At 37.6% G+C, this 25,903-nt stretch overlaps 1 long non-coding RNA gene across 1 annotated transcript; it reads left to right on the top strand.

Annotated features, from left to right (window-relative positions):
* Window positions 1–557: 557 nt before the first annotated feature.
* LOC137165721 (uncharacterized) lies at window positions 558–25,701 on the top strand. Its single transcript, XR_010923467.1, has 3 exons — window positions 558–644; window positions 24,494–24,620; window positions 25,400–25,701. It is a non-coding gene; the product is annotated as an uncharacterized lncRNA (long non-coding RNA).
* Window positions 25,702–25,903: the final 202 nt, after the last annotated feature.

Raw genomic sequence — 25,903 nt, 5'->3', positions numbered from 1 at the left:
AGCTCCATTTTTTCAAGAAAAGGCTTATGCACCTAATTCCAGGAAAAAAGGGTCCATGGCTGTGAATGCCAAGTGGATTCCTTCTGACTCGGAAGTATCTAAATCTCTCAAAGGTGCGGGACTTAGGCCTCACCCTTCTCTTCACCTGTTGGCTAGGTTAGGCAGCTCTCCACTCAGTTTGCTGCCTTCTGTGGATCCTATTCTTAGATGCATAACTCTCCCCATGCATTCTAGAGGTGCCAGGGTACCTACCTTGAGGCTGTGGAGTCCACTAAGGCACAGGGTGCCTAAAGTTAGGTATTGCAACTTTGAGAATAGATCCCTTTTGTGGATCAGCCCTTAACAGACAAAATGTTTGGAAATCTGACTAACTGGGAAACTGGCAATAACTGGGGTTTTGGATGGCAAAGTTGTAAATGTGGAGGCACAGTTTCACTCTCCAGCTGCCAACTTTATCACCTTATGGAACATCATTAAAATGGTGATGAAAAACAATGCATCTGAGTCAGTAGAGCAACAATACTCCTCAAAGTGAATGAATTTCTCGTCTACCTACAGGAGGTGCAAGAGATGGTTGAACATGTGCAGACAACTTCCTGAGAGAGGCTTTTGGAACCAGAGCCGTGAAATGGAAATCTATTTAGGTGACTAATCTGACTGAAGTTACTGTGACAGTGCATGGATTAAAGTTTGCAAAATTGGCACAGAACCCCCAGGATTCCCGTTACATATCCAATACTTGTTGTTGTAAAAATGCTACAGGTGGCTAATGTAGGAGCCGTTCATCTCTGGAGAAAGGAGATCCCTACTATATTTTTTTTCCTTCCTCCAGCATTCACCTTGCAAGAAAAGTGATTCTGAATGTGTACCTATATTTAAATGAGGGGTAAAGATGGTGTCTTTTAAGATCACAAAATTCATTTACTTCTAGGGTTGAAGGGAAAATATGTCCCTTTTTGTCAACATTTTTCAGAATTTGAAATGTGTTGACCAGCTCTATTTATTTGGTAATGAAGAAACCCCTTTCCATTTTAAATGATGTATGTGTAGCTAAAGACTAAGGTCCACACTTGTAAAACTCATGTAAATGAGATCCTTGTTCTTGTTCCGGTTCCTTTATGTCACAAAACAGCCTTTAAAGCTATTGGCCCTTTAAGGTTTATCATTGTCTAGGGCAATTCTCAAGTGTTACATAGCTTCCACATTTTCTCCCATGCCACCCTCCTCCAGCTGTAGGATGGTAGCTGATGGCAGAATGATCATGGGAGGTGGAGAGAGGGCAAAGTGAAGTAAGTTTTTAATATGTATAAACTTCCTCCCTTCCTAAGATTAATCTGAGCACTTGTGATATAATGTTGGCAGATTGTTTGGGCCCCCCACCATTTGTTAAAGAGTTTCTGCATGAGTTTGTGAGACAGACACAAAGATATATTTGGTGCGGTTGCTCTTTCAATACTACTGTAACCTAATATTAAATGGAAAACAGCTGTGATAACTTGGCTGTATGTCATAGTTCTGTACCTTTACATAGATCTTCATAAATACAGAATAAGACATGGTCCCTATTCTGAATTGCATATAGTCCAACTTTATCTCCTATGCATTATGATGGAGCAGGCATGGAAAGGGGAGAAGATAGTTCCACTGTGAGTTCTCTATTTCCTGCTAAACCTTCATAAACTATACCATGGTGGCCAGAGGGTCCCAGCTCCACTGACCTAAAGGAAATGGACTCTCTGTGTATGATTGTTAACCCAACACAGGTTATTGCTGATTGAGTCAGGATTAACTTGTGTAGATCCCCCACCTCTAATCCCTTTCTGTATATATACGTGTAATGCAGCGATCAATGTGGTACTCAGGCACCCGGTGATGGCGAAACCCTCCCACACCCCTCAAACTTATGACAACAACAACTGGTATGGAGGCCCTGGCAGCACAGTTTCATTGTAGTCATGCTGCCATGGAACTTGGCATAAGTTGAAGCAGTGTTAAATGGTAGCAACCCCTGTCATGTAATGATGGTAATGGCATGGCTTTCTTTTAACTGTGGGCTGGAGTTGTATTAGAATAAGGAAAACAGTATTAGTCCTGAAGTTCCTCCTTCTCTCTTTCTGCTTCACTGAATATCTACAGCCTAGAATTTTTCCCAGCCTCTCCAGGCTGGCCTCAGACATTCAGATTGAAGGAAATGGTACACTCAGTCTTCCCATGCTCCCATTCCCCCCTACCCTCCTAAAGAGCAGTGCTTTTTTGAAGTCAGCCCCCTTGCCACTTCTGCTTGGAGAAAACCTACACACACATCAATGAAAGACTAAAGCTAATTAATTGAAACTCAGTTTCTGACACCCCTCCCCCCTCCCTGATGTGGCAATGGTAATATGGGGCTCTTAGTTTGATTACAAAACATGTGGATACATAAGAATTTGCAAAATGTCTCTCTTCTATTTATATTTGCAACTATTTGTAACTGTATCATTAATGCAAAATATAAAGATAAAACATATTCAATACAGATATACGAGACAGGACAAGGTCCTTTAGTATGTCAAGCAATTCAAGTGTTTATATAACAGATTACTATTTTGATAACATACTCATTTCTTGGATACATTTTCCCTACAGTTGTGCATTTACATATGGAGACTTAAGGGCCTGAAAATTATTTTTTGTGTGCAAGATCTTTAATAAAACATTAATCACCATGTTTTTACATAATATAGCTTTTGCTATACATAATAAAAGCTTACCGTGAAGTTTGCAGAATGATTACATTTACTACTCTTTTTTTCAGATGTTGATAATTTTCTCATAAATTCATCTCTTCAGATCAAATTTTTTTACCCTTGGTTTCTGTCCAAAAATATGAAGGAAACCCTTGCAACCTTCTTTTAACTGGAGGAAGATGAAATAATACTCTTTACCTCTTTTTAAAAAAATTTAATTCTAAAGCATATCTTTTTTTAACTCTTTGATCTAAATAAAATAGATATTTGAAAATGGATATTTCACACCTAATTAGTCTTTAACAGGAGTAATGTTCTTCTGGTTCGAGGTGAAAAATGGTTTTAATTAAGTAAAATTAAGACTATTTGGAAACTGACCATGCACACAGCACATTTTTAAGTACACAAGTGAATGCTTCCAGATAGATTAATTACACAGAAAGGCAGGGAGTGTGTTTCAAAAGTACCTAAATGACTTAGGAGCCTCAGCCTATATTCTATATACATTTTTATACCATGCTTAAAACTATAGTATCCGGGTGCTTTCCATGAGTGCGTTACTACACATCTGTCATATGCTGATTGTTCTCTCATCCTTATGTCAGAGAAAGAAGAGTGTGGAGTGGAGTGTTTTATGTTGGTAAGTTATATATGCCTGTTGCTATGTACTTATATTAGAGAAGACAAGGTTAAAGAAATGAGCTTTGCACTTGGAGCAGGAAGTGTTGATGTTTGCAATAGTCCTTAGTTCCTGGAGGAGTTCATTCCTCAGTCTTGGCCCACCCCAGTGGAAGGTTCTGTCTCCCACACAGATGAGTTTTACTCTTATTATTGAGAGTTCCAATGTGTCAGAGGAGTGAAGTTGTTGACTGCAGTTTTTGTCCCAGAACTTTAAATGGTCTTTTAAGTATCCTGGGCTCAAACCATGGAGTGCTTTGAAGATAAAGATGAAGACCTTGAACTTGATTTGAAATTTAATAGAAAGCCAGTGAAGAGAGCAGAGGACAGATTTGCTGTGTTCACAGTAGCCTATGTTCTGAGGAGATATGCTGCAGCATTTTGTACTAGGTGGAATTTCCTACGTGCTGAAGATTTCATGCCCAGGTATAACACATTGTTGTAGTCCAACTGAGAGATGACAAAGGCATGAATAACTGAGGCCAGGTCTTCATCCATCAGGGTGGGACAGAGTCTCCTAGGCAACTGGAGATGGTAGATAGCATTACTCGCAGTTATTGCAATGTGAGAACTCGGCTTCAGTGAGGAATCCAAGAGTACTCATACACTACAGACTTAACTGAGGTGATTGTGGATGTGAACCTTCACTCAAAGGATGCTGCACCATCACTGCAAACTCCTCAAAATACTTTTCTCTGCCTATTGGCATCAGCTTTTCTTCATCCATGAGCTGATCTCATCCAAGCCCTGAGCCAGGAGTGGGATGGTTGTACATGGGGAAGGATAAGTAGTGCTGTGTGTCAGCTGCATGTTGCTGGCACTTGAGTCCAGGTCATCTGGCCAATTCATCTAGTAATTGCAATACATGTTGTAAAAGACCGGAGAGAAAATTGATCCTTGTGTAACCTCACAGTTTCAGGGTCTAGTGGTGGAGACGCAGTTCTCCATCACTATTCTTCATGTGTGTCCCTTCAGTAAGGGCTCAAACCATTTGAATGCATTAACCTGGACTCCTGCCACTTCTCTCAGGCGAGACAGCAATATAATGCTGTAGAGAAATCCAGGAGGATAAGAATGAAAGTCTGCCCTCTGTCCATTGACAGGAAAAAATCATCTATCAGTTCCACTAAAGCAGTTTCAGACCCCTGGCCTGGCCCTAATCCAGATTGTGCTGGGTCACAGATGTTGGCTTCAGTTAAACAACCTTGCAGTTGGTCCTTGAGTAGCTTCTCTATGAGCTTGCTCAGGAATGACAGGTGTGACACTGGGTGATGGTTGGCTAGGAGTGAAGTATCCAGTGGGAGTTTCTTCAGTATTGGTCAAACTACTGCATGTGTGAAGGAGGAAGGGAAGATTCCTTCTCTGAATAAGACATTGGCTGTTTTGGTCAGGAGTGGTATCAATTGTTCGTGACTCTTTCACAAGCCAGGAAGGGCATGGGTCAGATTCACAAGTCTTGGGGTTGGGATTCTTTTAGGATGTCCAGAACTTCTTGATGAGTGAACTCTATGAACTCTAGAAATGCAGGGGTGCTGTGGGTTGGAGGGTGTAGTTGGAGCAGATCCATGCTGTTTGAGAAGGGTTCTCAAATGTGCATGATCTTTCAATGAAGTAGGATGATACAGATGGCAAGCACTCAGGATTGATGGAGCACTTTAGTGCCTGTATGGCTTCTTGGGTGGGATTTGGAAGCTTGATGGAGGTTGAGATCTTGTCCTGTAATAAAGCTTAAGTATAGGCTCTGAGGAATCCGTTGTTTCATAATGTCAGAACCAATCTCTGTTTTCCACCACTGATGCTTGAGTTTCTGCCTCTCTCTCTTCATCCAGCACAGGATGTCAGAAAACCAAGGAGAGATCTCTGTGTGCAACAAGGAGGAAGGGGCCGTTTGGAGGACAACATGTCAATAGCTGAGGTCAATGTAGAAAGGTAATGATTCAGCAGGTCCTCGACTCCTTGTCTTGTGGATGGAGTCCTGTTGTACTTTAGCAGGCTTTCAAACTTATTGGAATTCATGAGTGCCTGTGGTCAGTTCAGGATCATTTGTCTTGTTACCTGAGCACTAGAAGGTCTCTGATTACTGCCTTTATGAAGAGATGGTTTGTCTAAGACAGTGGCTGGGTTGTAATCGTCCGTCTGGATATCTAGGCTGAAGCTCAGGTCCAGGATATGACCAGCTGTTTGGGTTGGACCACAGATGACCCTGAAAGTCCAAGGGATGCAAGTGAGGAGATGAGGTTTTGGATTTTTGCATCTGCAGCATTGTCAATATTAGTGAAATACCCCAGACTTGTCATCCTGGGGTATTTCACTACCATTGCTGACAAGCCCCATTGAACTTAGGCTCCTAAGTGACATAGGTGCTTTTAAAAATGGAATATAGGCCTGGAAGTTATTTAGCAGCTTTTCAAATATTTTATATACAAATTTATCTTACATGGTGCTGAGTGCATCCCAGAAAGCATGGAAAGCAAGGATCAGCTCTTGTGTCTCACTCTTCACTATAGTATCAGAGTGCATAAGTGTGTGCCTCTTGGAAAGTGTGCATATTTTACAATGTGTTTAGACTGCATCTGTGCAAAATCAATGGCCCGACCAAATGCTGCAATTTAACCTGTAGTCTTCTGCTTCCAGCCTCCTTAAGTTTTCCCCAAAATATTGTTTTTTTCAACATGTAACCACTGAATTTCCCAGACTCTTTGTCTATGCACAACAGAATGCACTGAGATATCCAGTGTCAGAGAAATGTGAATAGGAGTGACCTGGGGGTGAGTCCCCCAGATGCTCTGTGGCTTCCCCAGTCTCCATGTAGGTCCGTAGTCAGCTGTTTGGTCTACTGAATGGGCTCCACATCCACTCTTTTGCTTCTTTATCCTTCGTTTATATGTTCCTGTAACAATTTAAATTTTACAGAAAGTCAGTGAATGCATAAATTAAAGGGGCAACGATAATTTTAACTCATATGTTCTCTCTCCACCATTTCCCACACATATAGATAGACAGGGACTTAATTTATGCCCTTCATGGATGGGTGGAGGCTTAGCTTTGGCGATATTAACTGCCATCCATGGAGCACCACTTACAGAAAAGTTTTCATTGGTGTTTCAGACTGTAGTGGAGTATCTAGAACATTCTCCAGGTGGTCTAGCTATGATGTCTCCCAATCAGCATCACTCAGAGTAAGGATGGAGGGTCACTTACACCATTTTGGACCTTCTTCCTGGTGGACATAGTATCCTGGAAACTCTATGCCAGAGTCTGAACTAGTACTGTGGTACTTCTTAGTCCTGTTTTTCCTGTTGTCTTCCTATATTGCTATTTATTTTTAAATAAATAGATATACCATTAGTTACACAGGATGTGCAATGAGACCAAATTAATGTTGCTCAGCAGGGACACCAACTTTTGCATCTTCTGACTTTTCTTATTTTAAATTTGCACTAATATATAACATATGTAATATATTATATTGTATATAATATTGAATTTATAGTTCATAATGGAGAAATCCATTAAACTGCTTTGAGGCAAACAAAAACAAATGCACTGAAAACAGAATATACAAAGTAATCATTTAATTATTACTATTAATTTGTCACATCATTGGACTCAATTTGTCTAGTCTGAAGGGCCAAGCTCATCAAGTTTTTTCAGGTTTATGAAAGATGAGAAGCAACGTAACTTTAATCCATCAAAAACAGTTCCTCGGAAGTGACACACTTTTGAATTCAACTGCTAATACCAAGCATTTATTCTGATCTTCAGTTATATAAAACATTTCTGAAGTGTTTGCAAATTCATTGCCAACATATTTTCCTGAAAAACCAACCTTCTGCAGACAAAGTTAATTTAAAAAAAGAGAATGATCTTATTTTCTAACATGGAATATGTACTATTTGTGTCCTTTTATTTATATTTGTTCCCTGAATAAATCAGAGAAGTGGCATTGAGGCAATGTTTGCTTGTACTCTATTTCAGAAATTAAATGTATGGATTGAATTATAAATATGTTTACTCATAATACGTTTTATTCAAACATATTGTACCATAAAATTCAAAATGTATGAGTGATCTGAATACATAATATGATGATGATTTGGTTTAGGATAGGCGAAACAGTTCAACATTTTAACCCATTTACAATTTATGCTTTCTTTAATTGGAAAGCACATTAAAATATATACAACATATCTGCTTTATATTTTTTGTTTTACATATGAGTAACATAAGTGAGTATTGCTCATTATATTACAAGTTTTTTACCTAGCTCATGCAAGTCCAATGAAGGGACAGAGTGAGCTATTCAAGCCACGTGTGCAAAGATCTTGAAAGGAGACATTGACACAGTTTTAACAGGAATGTTTCATTAGCAGCAAATACTACCTCTATCCCACAGGGCTGAAATTAGGTCTGTACCTAATATTGAGCTGCTCAAGGCTCTGTGATTTTTTGGGCGGAGGGGAGGAAGGGCTGAGAGACCATTTTCTCAAGACCTCTTCCGACCACTCTCCCACACCTTCAAAGATCAATGGCAGCAGCTCATCCGCCCCAGCCTCCCACTAAAAGCATGCACTTTGATCTCCTCATGCTTAACCCCCCTTATCTTTAGAACAACCCTTGACCTACCCAGCAGCCAAACCCCACCACCCTTTGCTGTGGAATGCATCTTGTGGAAAATGTCTGAAGTGTCGTACGTCTTATTTCACACATGGTCCTGAAAAATCTAGGAGTGAGATAGCTACACACCCCTGCCACCATCCTCACAATGTGTGAACACAAAGCAAAAGCAGAGCTTCTATTAGTCAAGGGTCGAATGTAAGCATGGGTATTCTAGGAGAAGCCATCACAGGAGAAGTTTAAGGGCCATGTTGAATGTAATCCTCAGGGTAGAACTGTCTGAGCTCCCAAATGTTTCCTTTTAATGTACTAGATATCCACACACCAGTTAAGGAGGGGACGGAAATGGGGAGGGAGAAGAACCTTATGCATCTGGTTTCACCTTTAGAAGTGATACAGATGTTTATATCTCTAGATGCAGGTCCCTAAGTTCCTTGCATTAATGTTGACAGCATATTAGGCTCTAATGTCTGAATAACAAAGCAACCTCAAATGTCATTTTTATCTAGGGTGTTGGTGTTTGATGTTGCATGTCTTGACAAGAGACTGGTGAATTTGACCATGCTTAGGTCCAGTATGCCAACTACTTGGAGTTGGCTGGGCAGTTTAACCCACACAACACAGATGGAAGTGGTACCTCAGAAGAATAAGGCTAGTGAAGAAAATGGGACCCTAGACTCCATGGGACCAATCACACCAGCAGTAGAATTTATTATTGATTTCTTAGAGTAATTGATGTTAGAACTGTCAATATAAATCATTTCATTCATATCCTTGGGAGTTTTAGCAGCTATTGTTATTACCTAAATTTGCAAAGAATGAAGATGATCTGAGGTTATGAGAGATTGCTTGAAGAAAGATAATATATAGTGGAAACAAAAGAAGCACTGAAGCGGAGGAGAGATGTTAACTAAATATGTAAGAAAATACTCATGAGTTCAGAGAGTGAATATTAATAAATGCAACATATAACAAAATATATTTAAGACATTTCTAGCCCCTTATGTGTACATCATACTCTGACCAGTATAGTAAACTAAATAAGCATATTATATATTAAATATCAGAAGGACTTAAGAGAAACCGAGGGAAAGATATAAGAAAAAAGGACACAACAAAAATCTATAATTCACTTACCATTAAAAATACAGTTAAAAAATTAACCTTCCAATCAAATATCCTTAAAAAAGGTAACTCAGTTTTATATAGTTTTGCATCAGAAGATATCTTCTCCCCTAATACTATGCAGGCATCTTTCATTGACTACAATGGAAGCTCTGTGTGCAGAACAAGGGAAGACTATTTTAAATAATGTTTAAACATTTGCTCCATGATGTTTAAGTTATAGGATATCCTATATGCCCTATTTCACAAGGAAACCACTGTTAACATTGGAAATACTTTATTAGTATATTATATAGAAATTACTTTATTATAAAACTGTTAGACTACTCTGATAAAATTTTAGGATCATTTGCCATGCCGGTAGAAATACATTCAGAATTACTGGTAATGTATTCCAAATTGCCATTTTTTGTGAAATACGTCTATGCATTTGTACGTTCTACTTCGTACCAGTGTTTTAGAGTGGACAAAAACATTTCTCAGATGAACATATTAGATTCAGTAACTTGTCATTGGTTACAAAATACCAAAAACTTTATTGTAACAACTGCTTTCTAAATATTTATAGGCTTAACTACAAGGAAGCTCTGGCAAGAACTAAGAGAGGAATAAACAGAAATCTGTTTGTTTCAAAGTAATTACTAGATGTTTGTTGTCATGATTGTTGGTTTAAAAATATATTCTGGAAGAAAAAAATACACTTTTCATTGATAAGCAGATCTCCCACACCTACTCACATTCAATAATGTCCTGTTGAAATTAACATAACTCTTGCAGAGTATGTGAGTACTCAAAGTAAGGGTATCAGAATCTGATCCATATGCACATACTTGATCTGATGCCTTCCCATCATAAACTACAATAATTATTCATAAGCTACCTAATCATGTGACTATCAAAAAGGACTTTACAGTAAGACCAGTAAAATGCATTTGGATAAATTAAATTAAGAAGTAACATTTTGACCATGTGTTGAGCTCCTTTAACATTCTTAGAGCTATATGATTGCCTCTGGTCTACTGATCTCTACAGTGGGTTTATGCTAAGATCAGCTGGAGTATATGCCCCTGAGGGAGGGAGTTCTAGATTTCAGGCACATAGTACATAATATGAAATTTTTGTGGGGCTAGCTGATCCAAGTATGGACCTTGAAAAAAATAGAAAGTCTAGATCAGAGGTTGGGTTCTGCCATACATAGGCTATGTGCCTTCCTGAGTCAAGCAATTTGTGTACATTAATATTTGGAACATGCCTCCTTACCCCAAATGCACAGGCATAGTTCCATTTGCCTGGTGTCTTCTGAGCAGCCTCTTACAACTGTTTTAAAATTGGACCCTTTAAGCTAGTGCAGTCCTCAAATGGCTCCAACAAACTACACATTATATAAACACCAGCCTAAGCCTTGTCCCCAGGGTTGGCTGCTCATAGGATTCCTTTCCTAGCCTAAACAACCTCTTCTTCCCATTATATCCTAGCTTGGTGGTTGCTAAGTTTTCTTTCCTTAATGACCTGTTTATCCCAGAACCTAACCCAGACCTTGTTACAAGATCCTAAACTGTGCATCATTGATTTTCTGGCTTCCAGCTCTGAGAAGCATGAGCCAGATTTTGGTGCTTGTGTACATTAGAGATAAAAAAGTATTTAAAAAAGAAAGAAATCAGATCACCAATTGATACGTGCCCAGAAAAGTAGTAGTATGTTGTATTCTCAAAGACTTAGTAATATGGATATGTCTTCATAGTTTGTGGAATTTATATTAGGTTCTTATGCCTGTTTTTTCCTCAAAACTTGGATTCAGATTTAAACACTTTTGATCCTTATTCTGCAAGAATATCTTTTCCGCAATAGCTCTCTTCTTATTGATGAGTTTTTGCCTCTTGTTCTTTGCTCTCAGCTTAGCCTGACTTTTACTGTCCATTCTCCACTTCCCACATTTATTCCATTCAACACAGGCAAGTCCATGGAAATGAAAGTGTGAACTGTGACGGAAAACTGTGATCTATTTAATTAGTTGTGAAGGTTTTATGTGTAAGTCTGTGTTCACTGTCCTCAGCCACTTCTTTAACAAAGTGCTTCCTTCACTTTTCTGCCATATACACTAAAGCATATTTCCTTCATTTTTCATGCACAGTTGTAACATATATCAAACTTTTTAACTGATTGTAGGTTCTTCTCTGTCTTGCTAGTATTGGAATCAACATATCTTAAGCGAAGATGAGAATTCTTCCACTGCATTTCCATTCAGCTTACCTCTTTTTGATTCTACATGTATGCTCTTGGATGTCAAGAATCCACTTTTACGGAAGTGTTTTTTCTGTTCATAGAGGAACAGGTGTCCAGTTGTGAATTCCAGTTGTTCTTTTCATTGCCCAAGCTTTATTATTAATGTAATTTTAATTAAATTAAAACATTAACTAAATGTTAATATTAATTAAATGTTAAGTGCTTCAGCAAAGCACTTCATCATGGGCATAACTTTAAGCATATGAGTAGTCCCATTGACTTAAGTTGTACTGAAGTAATTTGCTAGATCAAGGGACTTTTATTTTGTTCATCTACATAATCAGCCAGGAGATTTCTATACTTTATACATTTCAAGGATCAAATTCTAATAACAGTCTGTCCAAACCTACTACTTTGCACTCTCTTAATCTTTGGTCCAAGCAAAACTGTAGAAAAATGCAGAAAAACACTGGATATTGAGGGCTGATATACATCTTTATTGATTGCCATCCCATGGTTATTTGTGAGATGGACACCATATTTCTGCTCTCAGTTACACATATGCAGTTCAGTGTAGTTCAGAGTAGTCTGTTCTCCACTAAAATAACACCTACATCACAATGCCTTAGCAACTATTCCTGGTAAGTTCATAATGACGTCTCCTCCACCTTGATAACTTCTCTGCTAGACCATGGTAGAACCTAACCCAGTCAGCAAACAAAAAACTCTTCCTCATGAATTTGATCTGTATTTGACCTATAAATAAAGTTTGGGATTTTCAAAGCAGCTTGAGGGAAATAGACAACCAAACCCCATTGAAATTCATTGGAATCTGGGAGTGTAACTCCTTTAGGGTCCTTTGAAAATCTATCCAAAATGTGCTTTTAATGTTAACTCCTAAAACCGTTCAATATAACGTCTAACACCTTCCTGCAAGCTAATATTAAAATCACTTTTATAACAAACATGCCTGTTATATTTTGTAGCTATATATTTTTTTAATAAACCTGTTGTTTGTTACTTTCCAGTTCTCAGAAACCTGACTTGTCTTCAATGATATTCTGATATTCAAAAAAATTGCTTAAAAGGTCATTAATTTTTGGTCCTATTTACTTTAAAGTGGGGATCATGGCCCTAATTCTGTAAGATACTTAAACATGTGCCTAGTTTTAAGAACCTGGATCAAATGACATCAATGCAGCTGATGATGATATTCTAAGAAAAGCTCACTGTTGTAATCAATTTTTTCTGATGTTTACAGGTCAATGATTTGTAAACCTGTTAAAACTTCCTATATAAATATATAGGTTTTTTTTAAAAAGCACATATGAAAATACTTATTTTGAAGTAGATATTTGGTCCATCTAAAAAGTTTCCATTCTTTTCTCAGATATTTCAATTGTTTTTTACTTGCTAACTCTTGTCTAATACATGTATACATATGATGTCTAATCTAAATATAGATAAAATATGAGACAGTTGTTAGACATCTTTTTAATCTTTGTTGTGTTTAAAAACAACCAAAGCAAATAACTATTTAATGACTGCAATTTTTTATCCTCCTTATCTGATTTCCTAGTATAATCATTTGTCGATCAATTTCCTTTTTTCCACATCCTGCCTGCTGTGAATATATTCTGTTTTCTCTTTGCTGTAATTTATCCTTTTTAATTTGCTTCTCCTGATTTTTATAGCTACCCTTATCTGGCTCCTCACTAGATTGTTTATAACACTAAAAAAAAAACCCTCCTGCTTAATATTTATATTATTATTTTAGATCTCCACTTAGCCACCTTTGCCTTTATTGCTTTTTTAGGAGAATTTTCCTTGTCAGTGTTTCTAATCGGATCTTAAATATCATCCACTTTTCTTCAGTAAATTTTGCATATACTGTAGAGTTACAAATAATAAAAAGTTGGTTGATGCAGCTCCCAGTTAAGTCAATGTGAGTTTTGTCACTGAGTTAAGTGGACATAGTACCCAAAATCTCTACAGCTTTCTGAATTTTCAGCTATTCAGCTTTTTTAATTTTCCAGAAAGGGAGTAATAAAGAGAGCTGGTTGGAAAAATTCTGACAAAACATTCTTTCTTTGTAATTTGCAGATTTGTTGAAATCAAAACATTTTGCTGAGATGGTTTGATTCCAACAATTCTGACAGATCCCAGGCAGGGTTCTTTTGGAAGCCTGACTGGTTTCCTGCCAGCTCGCCTGCTCAGCTCCTCAGCAGCCCACCTGGCTGATGGGGTGCAGAGAATCTGGAAGATCTGTGAGCCCTGGCTCCCAAGCTCCCAGAGATCTGCAGCTCCTCAGTAGCTTGGGCTCCCAAGATACCCAAGGTCCACAACTCCGGGGCAGTATGCCCTAGGCAGACTGCCTTAGAGTCAGGAATCCTAAGGCTTTGGGCTCTATGTCTCTTGGGCAGCTTTCAAGACAAACTGCCCAAGAGTTACCATTCCCTTTCACAGAGAATTTCAATATTTTTGGATTTTATTCCAAATCAGAACAAGATCAAATTTTAAAATACTCAAATCCTCTGCAAAACAGATTTACTTTTCCCTACCCATCTGTAATAACAACACTTTCCTTTGTCAGTGCTGTGTGTCTATCTTGTCTGTTCAGATTATAAGCTTTTTGTGGAAGGATCAGTCTCTTAATATGAGTCTATACAGTGTCTAGCATAACTGGGCCTGAAGCCACTACTGTAAAACAAATAACTGTCAGTGTAATTCATCATTCTCATTAAGGCGGGTCAAAATTTTTCCACTGAAACATTTAATGGAAAATTGGGTTTTGATTAATGAAAAAAGATTATGGAAATTTTCTGCTTTCCTCAAAATTTTTTCAATGGAAAACTGAAACCCCCCAAACAAAAAATTTTCACTTGAAAACCACACATTTTTTAGAAGGTGGGTTCAGGTGATAATTTTTCAGTTTTGAACAAACAAAAATAAAAAAAATAAATTCAGTTTTGGGGGTTGACAAAAAGTCAAAATTTTCTGGGTGGTGGCTGGTGGAGGGAGGGAGTAGAAAACATTTCTGTCCAAGTCTGTTTCTTATTGTATAAACTAATAGCCTTTTCACAGAAGTTTGTTTGCTATCCCTTAGCTGTCCTTTTATGGCAACTTTCCATTAAACCTTCTCTTAATGTATCACTAAACTAGAAAAAATATATATGTATTTTTACACAGTAATAAACGATCACTTTGTTCCTAAAAGGTAGGGAAGCAATCCAAATCTTCTCAGTGTAAAACATTAAAAATGTCTAAATGCTGCTGGGGGAAAAACAAAAAAAAACCTTGTTATTGAGCTCAATCTTTTTTGTACTGAATCTAAAACTAGTCTGGTGTCATCAATGAAAGTCTTGCTATATGTGAAACCTCCAACCCATCTCTAATTCTGCTACTTTGCAGCCACATATTGCCACTAACAGGCAATCCTCAAAGAGAATGGGTTCCTCAAAACTATCAGGAAGTCACGCTTATGCCTATCCCCCCTAAATAATTACATGATCATCCCTTTGGAGCAAATTAATCAAGAGGGCAACCTCATGGCATACAACAAAGGACGTGAACTCATCAAATAACCTGGAAATCAGCCAAACATTCATACTTGTGGCTAGCTAACAGTAAGAAAGATGTTCTTTTGTAGGCATTGGTCATATTATTATTATATTTTAATTTAAAAAATGCTCATATGCAAAGGTCTCTGAGAATCTAAGGGGGGGAAATACCCTAAAAACCCCAAAATTTATAAATAGGTAGCCTAATCCAAAATCATGTACTAGAACGGGCAAACACATGAATCCAGAAATTCAACAATATCTGGTGTGCTCAGGCACAGCAGTCCCCTTTAAAGTTTCATTAGTTTTCCTATCTCCATCTGCTGGCCGGAGGCCATATTATTCCACTGTCTGGGCTGGCATATTTGATCAACAAAGAACATGAAGGAATTAAATGCAACACTTTGGCATTCTCCTGAATGTTGATGTTTGATTAAATAAACCATAATGTTTTTGTCTGCATTCATCTAAAAGGTGCATGTTAATCAGAAGTATTTTCTCTGACAATTTTATTGTGGATTTCTTCCACCCTTGGAATTATAGTTACAAGCCTTAAGTGAGTGATAATGGAAATTAAATATTTTTTTCAAGATATCACAAGCATAAAGATTCACTGACTTTTGTCAACATATTAATGGCATGCAGCACTAATCCATTTTTATTTTAGTAACATGAACTCATTATTAAAGCAAAGCAAAGCATATCATATTTTTTAAAAAATACTTTGCCATAGCAACAACCAAGATAAGTTAATTTATAATAGCAGTCCATGAGACTAAAACAGTAATCCAAAAAACCAGAAGATGCTATTGTCCGTAAAATCTGATGAGATGCAAACCATTCTTAATTTTTTATCCAAATCTTCAGCAGAACTACTTTACCCCTTCTGCCCTTTAAATATCTCCATTGCTGTGGAAATTTGTCCCACATTTTCATGACTCGGGTATCATGACTTTCTTTATTCAAAAACATTGTCAGAATAGATGGGACCTGGCATCTTTGAGTTCTTCTTGGTGTTTGCTGGTGTTGCATTGTCTGAGACGTTGCTGAGCTATTCTCAGTGGGGAATCTGCTGGAACTTCTCCCTTTGGTGTTTCACCAGAGCCCCAGTTTGGTGAACTGAACAGCACACTGCCCTTCCCTGCAGTCTCCAAGGGGGAACTTTCAATGGTGGATAGGAGAGGGAAGTACGCAGTGCCTGGGAGGGAGGTAGAGTGAATGTGAGAGAGTATTGTGTGGCTGGGGAAGGGACAGCTCCCCCTTTCCTTTTTGAGTCCTCTGCTTTCCCACTGGATGGAGTTGGGGGAATGGACTAGCCAGTCTGTTTAAACTTCTTTGAGCTTTTCAAAAGCCTCTTGGCCTGGCTGGCAACAACACCTGCCTCTCCTTAGTATAGTGTTGTTGCTGTGTTATTTAGGATGCTGCAGGTCTGACCAATCACCTGTTGGGGGATTATGATGAATTTTTTCCTGTTGAACCAAATTGGCAAGAGTTGTGGTGGGTTTTTGCACCTTCCTCGGAACATCATGGAAGTACAGTTAGGTTATAGCATTAAGAATTAAAAAGGTGAACATTAGGCAAGTAAGACTGTTTTAGCTTATCACAACTTGTGGCAGGTATCCTGTGCAGACAAGGATAAAAGGGACCAGCTCCAGAGGTCAATGGAGACCCAGGATTGCCCGGCTGATGCTTTTGTGTATCAGAAAATGGGAGATATGAAGTCCTCCTTTAGGAACCTCTATTTCCACAGGGAAGGTGGAAAAGATTCAGAAGTGAGCTGAGTTGTAGGGGTGGTTCTAGGCTGGTGTACCCCGAGTTATTGGTTGTGAGGTGGGAGACCTAAATACCACACTGAACCCAGAAAGTGCCTGATATGTGAAAGCAGGGGAGTGAGGCACATAATGCCCCTCTCCAGTGTTAGATGAAGTTGCAGCCTGCTGCTTAAGATCCATCCCATGTGTCTGTCATTTGTTAGCTCATCTGATCTGATCAATGCAAGGGGCATTTGTTTGCAAACCCCCTTAACTAAAAGCCATATTTAAATGGAATGCCTCTAGCTGAGACAAGGATGGGAAAAATATACAAAATTGTCATGTTAGCTTCTGGAGAGCACATCCTCAGTACTATTTGAAAAAAGAGCGTAAGTAAGTGAATTGCCTGTAACTGAGTAGAAGCTTTCGGAATATTTTTATGATGTAAAACATTGCTATATGAACAAGTTTTACTTCTCTGAGGGTCCTGATCTTGATTTCTCTTGGGAGAATGTCTGGACTTTATGAAAACTATACAAATAAAGATGGTTACGATCATTCTCCTCTGCTTCTATCTTTCAAAACTATGATCAAAACTGGAGTTTTGATATGTATATTTTTGTCAGTTTTTGGGCACTTCACTTTTGGTTTTTACGAAGCATGTACATGAATTTACTAATGCTGATTAAAAGCCAGTAGCAACACTATCAAAGAAATCTATGATGATGAAGGTGACTATATTAGTCTGTAATTGCCTCCTGTTGGATTTCATGATTAATTTTATTTCAGCACGTAATAAATCAAGATGGACATTGTAAAGCCAACATAAGTTATTTTGTATCTGCCACATTTTGTTCTCGTGATACTCAGCAGTAAAACAGCTCTTTCAGTTCTGTATTGAAAGATGGTAATATGTACATCAGAAAACTAAAGTGGCTGCAGGAAATGTAGTAGAGAGTGTAATAAGAGTGCATCACACAGGAATGCTGCAAGAACTTGAAATTTTATTTCCTGGCCTCAATCACCTGTCACCTGATAGGACAAAGGTTCAGATATTCAGACAAGTTCTGCAACCTGGGGGGGGGGGGGGGGAAAGAAGCCCACATCGTGTTTGTCCTCTAATTTTAACTAACCAAAATGATCAAGAGTGAGTGAAGCAATCTAATATGCTATATTCATATGCATTATTAATAGGGGACAATTCTGAAGCATTGTAGTACAACACATGAATGTCACCTTTTTTGGAAAAAGAATACCTTATTTCAGTAATTTCTTTCAGCTGAAAAATCAATGCACTGTTTTTTGCTCGCTTCAATATTTGATTTTATGTCATAAACTTTCTAGAGAAGGGTTTCTATAGCTAAACACCTTTTGTTTAGAAGTTGGGGAAGGAAAGGATTTTTTGTGTGCCTGTTTTGTTTTTTTAAGAAAAAAAAGCACCCTGAAAACACTTCCCCTCTAACTGCATAATTTCTGAGTTTCTAAAGAAACTAAGATGTAAGCTATATAAAAATTGCTTGAAGAATGAAGAAGAAAAAAAAGAAACAGAACAAAAAAAAATAATATATGCTTCTTGATTCACTCGTAAGATATGTCAGACCAAAAACCAGATTTAAAGGAAAAAGATGCAGTTATTTGGAAAGTGATCTTGTCTGAAACAGGAGAATTAATCCACCTGTATGATAAATAAAGGGAGATGGACCAGTTTTGTTGCTAGGAGCGCACAATAAATATGAGGGAGGAGGCTTGATGTGCTGCACAGTGAAGTGGTACTTTTCACAGAATAATTTCAGTATAAGTGGAGATTTGGTATATTTGGAGTTGCTGTTTGTACATTCATTGCATCAAAAGTCTTATCTGAAATCAGTGAAACTCAAAATACAAGTTGTATTGGTCAGTATCAACTCTTCCTATAGGTCACATGACAATGTTTCTGTTTAGTGGTTGGATGAATGTAACTTCAAATCACGTTTCTCCTACAAACCCTTATGTTTACAATTAAAAATCAGCAAACATTATTGCAAGTGATCAGATTTATTTTGTGATATATTTCATTATTGTGGAGAAAAATATACAAAATCTATAAAGGACGCATTCAGAAATTCCAGTGTCATCTGAAAGATAAGTCACTGGCCCATGTTGATAGAGATGCTTAAAATAACATTTCTAGACATTTTTCTTTTTAAATAAGATTTTTGTTTTCCTTATGAACAATTCAATACTTTCAGTAACGTAATATGAATCCATATCTGCTGTCTGTCCACATGTGAATTTTAAGTGACTTGAGTTGGAGTTACTTGTATTGAAGGAGGACTGTAGCTTGCATTCAAGAGTACAGAGCCTACTAAGTAAAGAGTCTTGAGTGTTCATAGTGTCATCTTTCTATTTTATGGATAGAGGCTTTGAATTCAGTTGTTTCAAATTCTCGTCCAAGGAACAAATATGTTTTTATGGTGATGGACTCACTACTGAAGGATTTGATCCTTGTATTTTGAATGGTTCCAAAATCTGTTCCTGTTCCTTTTATATTGTTCTCGTATGTTTATGGTAATATTCTCCAGAGCAATTGTATCCTTTAGCTGAAATTCTTTATGCACCGATCTCTCAGTGTACCATGCCAAAGAAGTGTGCCCTGTCAAAAAAGTGACAAGTATAAAATAGTAGTTCAGTGTTGTTGAAGCCTGTAAGTCCCAGGATATTAGAAATGCCAGGTGGGTGAGGTAATATCTTTTATTGGACCAACTTCTGTTGGTGATAGAAACAAGCTTTTGGGTTTACACAGAGTAGATTTTCAGAAGAAATTTTTCAGAAGAAAAGCTCAGTTTAAGCTCAAAAGATGGACTCCTTCACCAACAAAAGTTATTCTAATAGAAGTAATAGTCTAATAGTCTAATAGACTCACCCACCTTGTCTCTCTAGTATAAAATAGGCCACTTTCAAGATTAATTGTGGATTCATCAACAGAACTTTGATATTAAGTTCAAGATGATGCTGTGTTAAAATAACATAATTACTATGGGAATGCTTGTGTGTAATATATGCTGTTATATACCTGGGGTTTAAGGATCTTAAATTTGAAACATTTCTATTTTTTGTTTCCAATATCCTATGAATCAATAATTTGAGTCTCCTAAAATTTCTAAGGGATTTGCTTTAATTCATCTTTCAAACCTAGAAGGATAAGACTAAAAGGAAAAACTAAATTTAAAAATACTAGTGGTCTGCTAATTTCCTTGTGCCTGGAAAAGAAAAGAAACACCAAGTATGATCCCTCTTATAGGCACTTGTGAATTGGTCATTCAGTACTGATAATGACTTGTTGCCTTATGGAAAAAAGGGGAATTATTATACTTTATTTATAAACATTCCCAAATAAAGTGCTTTACGTTCCCACTAATACATATAATAAATTCCATAAAACCAGAATTATCTTTATAAGTGAGGAGGGAAATTACAAAAATAACTACAGTGTAAATGTTGGTTTCCTTATTAAAAAGGAACTTATGATGAAAGCAAGAGCCCTACCACAAAATTTTCCTCATGGTTATCATCATCAATTTTCCAAAGCTGTTGATAAGAAAAAAGGGAACTGACATTTTTCCTACATTCCTGTATTATTTCCTTACTTTTAGTCAAATAATGTAAAAAGTTAAAATGCAGTTGCATTGTGTAAATATTCCACCCAGTGCAAGGTTCACTTATTTCTTTTAACGCAAAAGAACAGTGTAAAAGTGAAAATCCCAAACTGTAATTCAAATTATTTTATCAATAGAAGTTTTAGTGTGGGGCATGTTATCTTCTTCGTGATGATTGTAGGTTGATGGAAATTCCTGTACAAATTGCTGTTAAAAAAAAACCAATTCAGCTGCCTGATGTGTCTGGCTGTTGTTGAGCAGAGGACGGATACTGCTTAAGGATTTTTGCTTATATGACATTTTTTGCTTATATTTTTAGAGCTATGAATAGGCGACTGCTAAAATAACGTGGAAAGATCTCGTTTTAACATCACCAAACTACTCTTAAATGCATTTAGATAATCTCAGAATGAACAGCTACCCTACTATTAAAAATAAGATTTTTGAAATATAAAAGCTTTCCTAATAATCTGAAAAATGAAGAATGTAAATTTAAAGCATTTTCAGAATGATATGACTCACTGAATCCGTCCAGCAGACAGCAGAAACTATGTGCCCCGAGCAAGTCGGTGGCTACTGTCGTTCCTAGGAGCTTCCAGGACACACTACAAGGCTCACCTTTTTTCCTTTGCCTGGGAAGAATTGGATAGCATTTGTGTTGGACTCCACTGGGTATTATATGGGAAGGTTGATTAATTTTTGTTTTCATTACGTTGTCACAGGGGTATTTGATTTGATCCAGGATAACTGACAAATCTGTTTGTTACATTATTGGGTGAACTTGCAGCAATTCCTCTAGGACAGGATGCCCCTCACACACATCCTTCCCAGGGCTGGAATGGGAACACATGTAACTGAATTGTACAAATAATAATAATAATGGAGAATAAAGAGGTCATGGGTTCTAGACTCACGTCTTCTGCTAATCATCTGTACCCTTCTCAAATTGTAAAGTGGTTTCTGGCATTGTTTATTTGTTTATTTATTATGCATACTTTAAAACCTTATGGAGATATTAAAAACAAAGGTGGAAGGAAAAGTAAGTGGAGATCACCCCAACAGAAGGACACTGGGCCAGGCTTTCTACCCAGCTGTTCCACATCCTAGTGTCCCAACAACAGGTTGGATAACCACATCTTTTATACACAATTTCCTATTCCACCCATACATGTACGGGACCATATTTTATAAGGTTTTGGCCCCTGCCCCTGTGTGGTATTCCAGCCAACCATATGTGGTATTCTGGCCAAACATAGTTAAACTTCCAACTGTTAACATCTCATTTGTGTTAATGTCTCAGTAGTTTTGATACTGTTGTCAGGTGTTGGCTAAGTGTTCTCTGTGTGTGCTGTGCTGATTCAGGCCAGATAGCCAGATCGAACTGCCCGATAAATCCACACAGACCTGGATTCAGTAGCAAAGGAACCTAGCCGGGTTTATTGCCGATGAAGCACTGTGCTAGCTCCCTGAATCAATGCCTACATTTACACTGGGATATGTGACAATGGACCAGCTTAGTGAACAGCGGGACTTTCTGTTCCCCAGTCATCTAGATTCAGACACTCCCTTTAAGGCCCTCTTTTATACACTGATACAAACAAGTTGCATATTGCCCCTGTGACGTAGTGAGATACCACACTTTACCTTGTACCTGATGGTCTGATCAGAACATCTCTATCCATCATTCTGTCACCCTGACCTTATCTTTGGGGATGAGTCAGTGTGTCCTTATTATCTTTGGGGAGTGTACTTGTACTATGCTTGGTATTGGGGTGTTCTGGTACCAGCTTTCTGTAATGGGCTTGCATGAGTATCCTGTGTCTAGTGCTTCTTTAGGAATATGTGCTTTTTGCAATACCAGCTCTGTTCTTGTCAAATTCTGTGAACCTGGAAGCAGGCTCACAGACTGACTCAGGCTCTTAACTTTGCTTTATAATATCAGGGTCCAACTACTGCTTTAGTTTAGGCCTCATGCCTCATACCCAGCCTGTTCTACTAAGCCTCACGTCTCAGGCTCTCACTTTCTACTACAGATACATCCATGCAGATAGCTCCATGGTTACCTTTTAGCAAAAATACCCTAAGATGCTACTGTATGTTTGTTTGTGGTTTACCTATTTATCACGTTTATGCATATTGCTAAATTTTATAACCTTAGGTCAAGCATGTATCACTTCATAACCTTTGGTCAAGTACATAGTACTCATGCTAGCTTATGCTAGCTGTCAACTTTTACTGGGCCACACTTGAAGCACTTAATGCTTAAAACCTATAGCCAAGCTTATTTTTAATACATATATTTTGTTTCTTCTACTTGCTGTTGCAGCTTCACTAGCTTCCATCATTATTCATAAGCATACTTAGCAGATAAATTATATTTTATCCCAAACTATAGACCTTCCAGAGTAGGTCAGGGCTTAATGGTGAACACCTGAAACAAAATTCCAGAGGGTCGGATGCTCTGTACTTTCTGAAAATCAGACCCTTTTTAAGATGTCTCAAATTGTGCACCAAGAATCACTGGTCACTTTTGAGTATCTCACACCCGACACGTTCACTAGACAGAAAAAAGAACTATAATTTGTTGTAAATTGTTACCCCTGTTATTGAAGACAAGGGGCCAAATTTTCAAAGGTGCAGATAGGTGCAATGATGGAGATAGCTGCCTAGTGAGATTTTAAAGGGCCTGGGCAGGTTAGGGTACCTAACTTCCATTTACTTTCACATACACACCTGATGGGATGTACAAAAGTACCTATCTGCATCTATAGGCACCTAAATGCCTTTCTAAATCTGACTCAAGTGCAACTAAATGGTTGACATCTGGTAAAAATGAATGGATGGCATTCTGTTTTCCTCTGAAGGGAAGATCAGATTTGGAAGGGTGGCTCCCAAATGAATGAGAGTTTCAACTTTGAGACTGTACCTCAATAAGAATATGGAAATTAATTATGACATTAGGAAGTCTGTGACGTGTTACAGGTGTTTGTACATATAACATTCTGTGAACACACTGGATTAGTATGAGTTGTTATCACTGCTCTGGTAACACTCATCTGTTGTCTTTTCTAATGATAGGTCTCACAGACACTAAATTGTTGAACATTTCTGGCTTAATATCAATACTAAGTTATAGTAAATTTTACAAAAAACAGACCATAAATCATACTAAGTATAAATGATATCTTGTAGAAACTGGACTCAGTTAATTTCCTATGTAATGCATTGTATAGTATAGATAAACCTGAATTATGCTGGGATTTTTTTATGCTAATGTTAATCTTTTCAGTGTTTTAAGATCACATATTAGCATTGACTAGAAATGTTAAAAAACAAACAAACAAATGAAAACCTCAAACAAACCACAACAACAACCCCACTACTAATGCTCATGATTGAAAAACAAAACTCCAAATCCTTTGATGGGTTTATTTTAACAGATGACTTGTATAACCAACACACTAGGAAACAGCCTTCATATATAAATGTCTTACGCTGCTACACAAGAAAGAAGAGGTTTGTTGGGTTTTTTTTCAAATTAGCATTACATTTTTGCATTGGTTTTTTATGTTATCTTCCTGAACATAAAGAGAAGCATAGATTTCAAAAGAGCATCATGTAATATGTTTATTCCAAATATGAATGATTTTGCAATTAAATAATAAAAAGGTAAAAAAAAAAAAGAGGAAAAAAAGCATATATAAATTTGAATGAAATTTCACAAAACAAGCAATATAAAGACATCCTATTTGTGGACTTTTAGTTAACCATAGATTTTGTTATCTGTGCTGGTCAAGAGCCTGTTCAAATGAGAAGGAACATTTCATCTGAAATTGGCAAGAAAAAGTTGCAGCTGCATGTAATTCTTCATTAACAAATAAACAAAATATGACTACTGCCCATGGACAGGTGACCCCCACAGCATGGGGGAAGAAGAGGGTTAATACTCTGCTTTCCCTTTGATCATTGCACCTTTCTTAGGCCTAAAATCACTAGACTGAAATTTCTTCCCAAGTGTCTCCAAGGCCATGAGACCATAAAACTATATAACAGATTCCAAGGCCTGTTGCCTGCAGCTGCTCTAGATAATATCATCCGATTGCGGGTAGAAAGGGATTAGACATTCTCATGGTCCGAAAGGACATTTCATGACCTAAAAGGTCTTTTCCAACTTTCAGATCCATGATTCTAGGATTCTGTGGGCAGAATGGGATCCCTACTTCTAACTGCATCCAGCATGAGTCAGTAATCCACTTCTGCCATCACTGTGTCCAGATGGGCTACGCTTCCAGGATGTGGCCCTAGGTGAGTATTCATTTAGCAAATTTTAAAGCTCTACCCTGGTAGAGAAATGCATTTATACCCAATTTTAGCAGCCTATAAACTACAAATCTAGCCATCTTTTAGTAATTTGTTTTCGGATTTGACTGGGCAAATGCTACAAAAAAAAGTCTGAGATCAGACCTTCAATTAAACACCACAAATGTGCTTGGGCAGTACTCCTGTCCACTTGTTATTTGCTTTTCACAAACATTTGCACAAGCATTGGTGAAAAGGGAACATATTGTGAATATTCATTTGAATGAGTATTTACCATGTAAATATTCCACAAGCGTCTTTATGGGTTTAGGAGTCATTTGATCAGGAACCAGAAACAATATCAAGTGACTCTGGTGATGACCTATACAGGGCAAAGGAGAAATTATGAATAGTGAGTACTTGATGCAACAGTTGTGCAGAGTAGTTTATTAGCAAATCATAGGCTAACATATGATTGCATAAAACATTTGTGAAATAATTGTGAATCACTAACAAATTAGTTAAAAAATCAACCTATTCATGAATTATTTGCAAACAAAAACAAAGCTTACGTGTGTGAACAGATCACCCAGCTCTATTTCAAACGTGTGGAACAGAATCTGGATTGATATGAACAGTTTATTAATTTCTTCTAATCATGAACAAGGGTAAAGTGTCCATGGTGATTTTATTAATTCTTTCTGCAGCTTTTTGATAATCGTGACGACAAAGTTTTCTTGACCCAACTACTGGAACTTACAGATTTGCTTGGTGTGTTCTTTCAGCAGTTTCACTCCTTCTTACTGGGTTCCTGGGGTGTTGCTGTTGGTAATTACTCATCTTCCCTGAAGTTATCATATATAAACATTGAACAGGAAGAGTGACTCCTTGTGGGACCAGATATAACGTCACTAAGAATGTGCAACCTTCTGGATTTAATTTTTATGGCTATCCTGATGACATTCATCTCTGTGACTTTTTTTTTTCCAACCCAGAGTTTATAGTTTTGTTGTTCTTGCACTGCTTAACTATGATAAGGCTCTGAATAAAAGTGAAATGGCTGCAACATAACCAAGGTCAGATAGAAGCAATGTTTGTTTGTTTGCTTTTTGAAAGAGGGGACACATTTAAATGAAAGGGTGAAATATATCAGCACCATGTGTCGAGGGTCTTTGCTCACCTAACATCATGACAATTCACTGATTCAAGGTTCTATGGGATCCTGGATTCCCAGGTAAGCAGCAGTTGCCTATGAGGCTCTGTTGCTCTTTGGCCAGTGAGAAGGTTTC

The sequence above is a fragment of the Emydura macquarii genome, unplaced genomic scaffold (assembly GCF_026122565.2).
Source record: "Emydura macquarii macquarii isolate MOO-44397 ecotype Brisbane River unplaced genomic scaffold, CSIRO-AGI_Emac_v2 contig_2768, whole genome shotgun sequence".
Taxonomy (NCBI): domain Eukaryota; kingdom Metazoa; phylum Chordata; order Testudines; family Chelidae; genus Emydura; species Emydura macquarii.
This window is presented reverse-complemented; position numbering and strand designations above follow the sequence as displayed.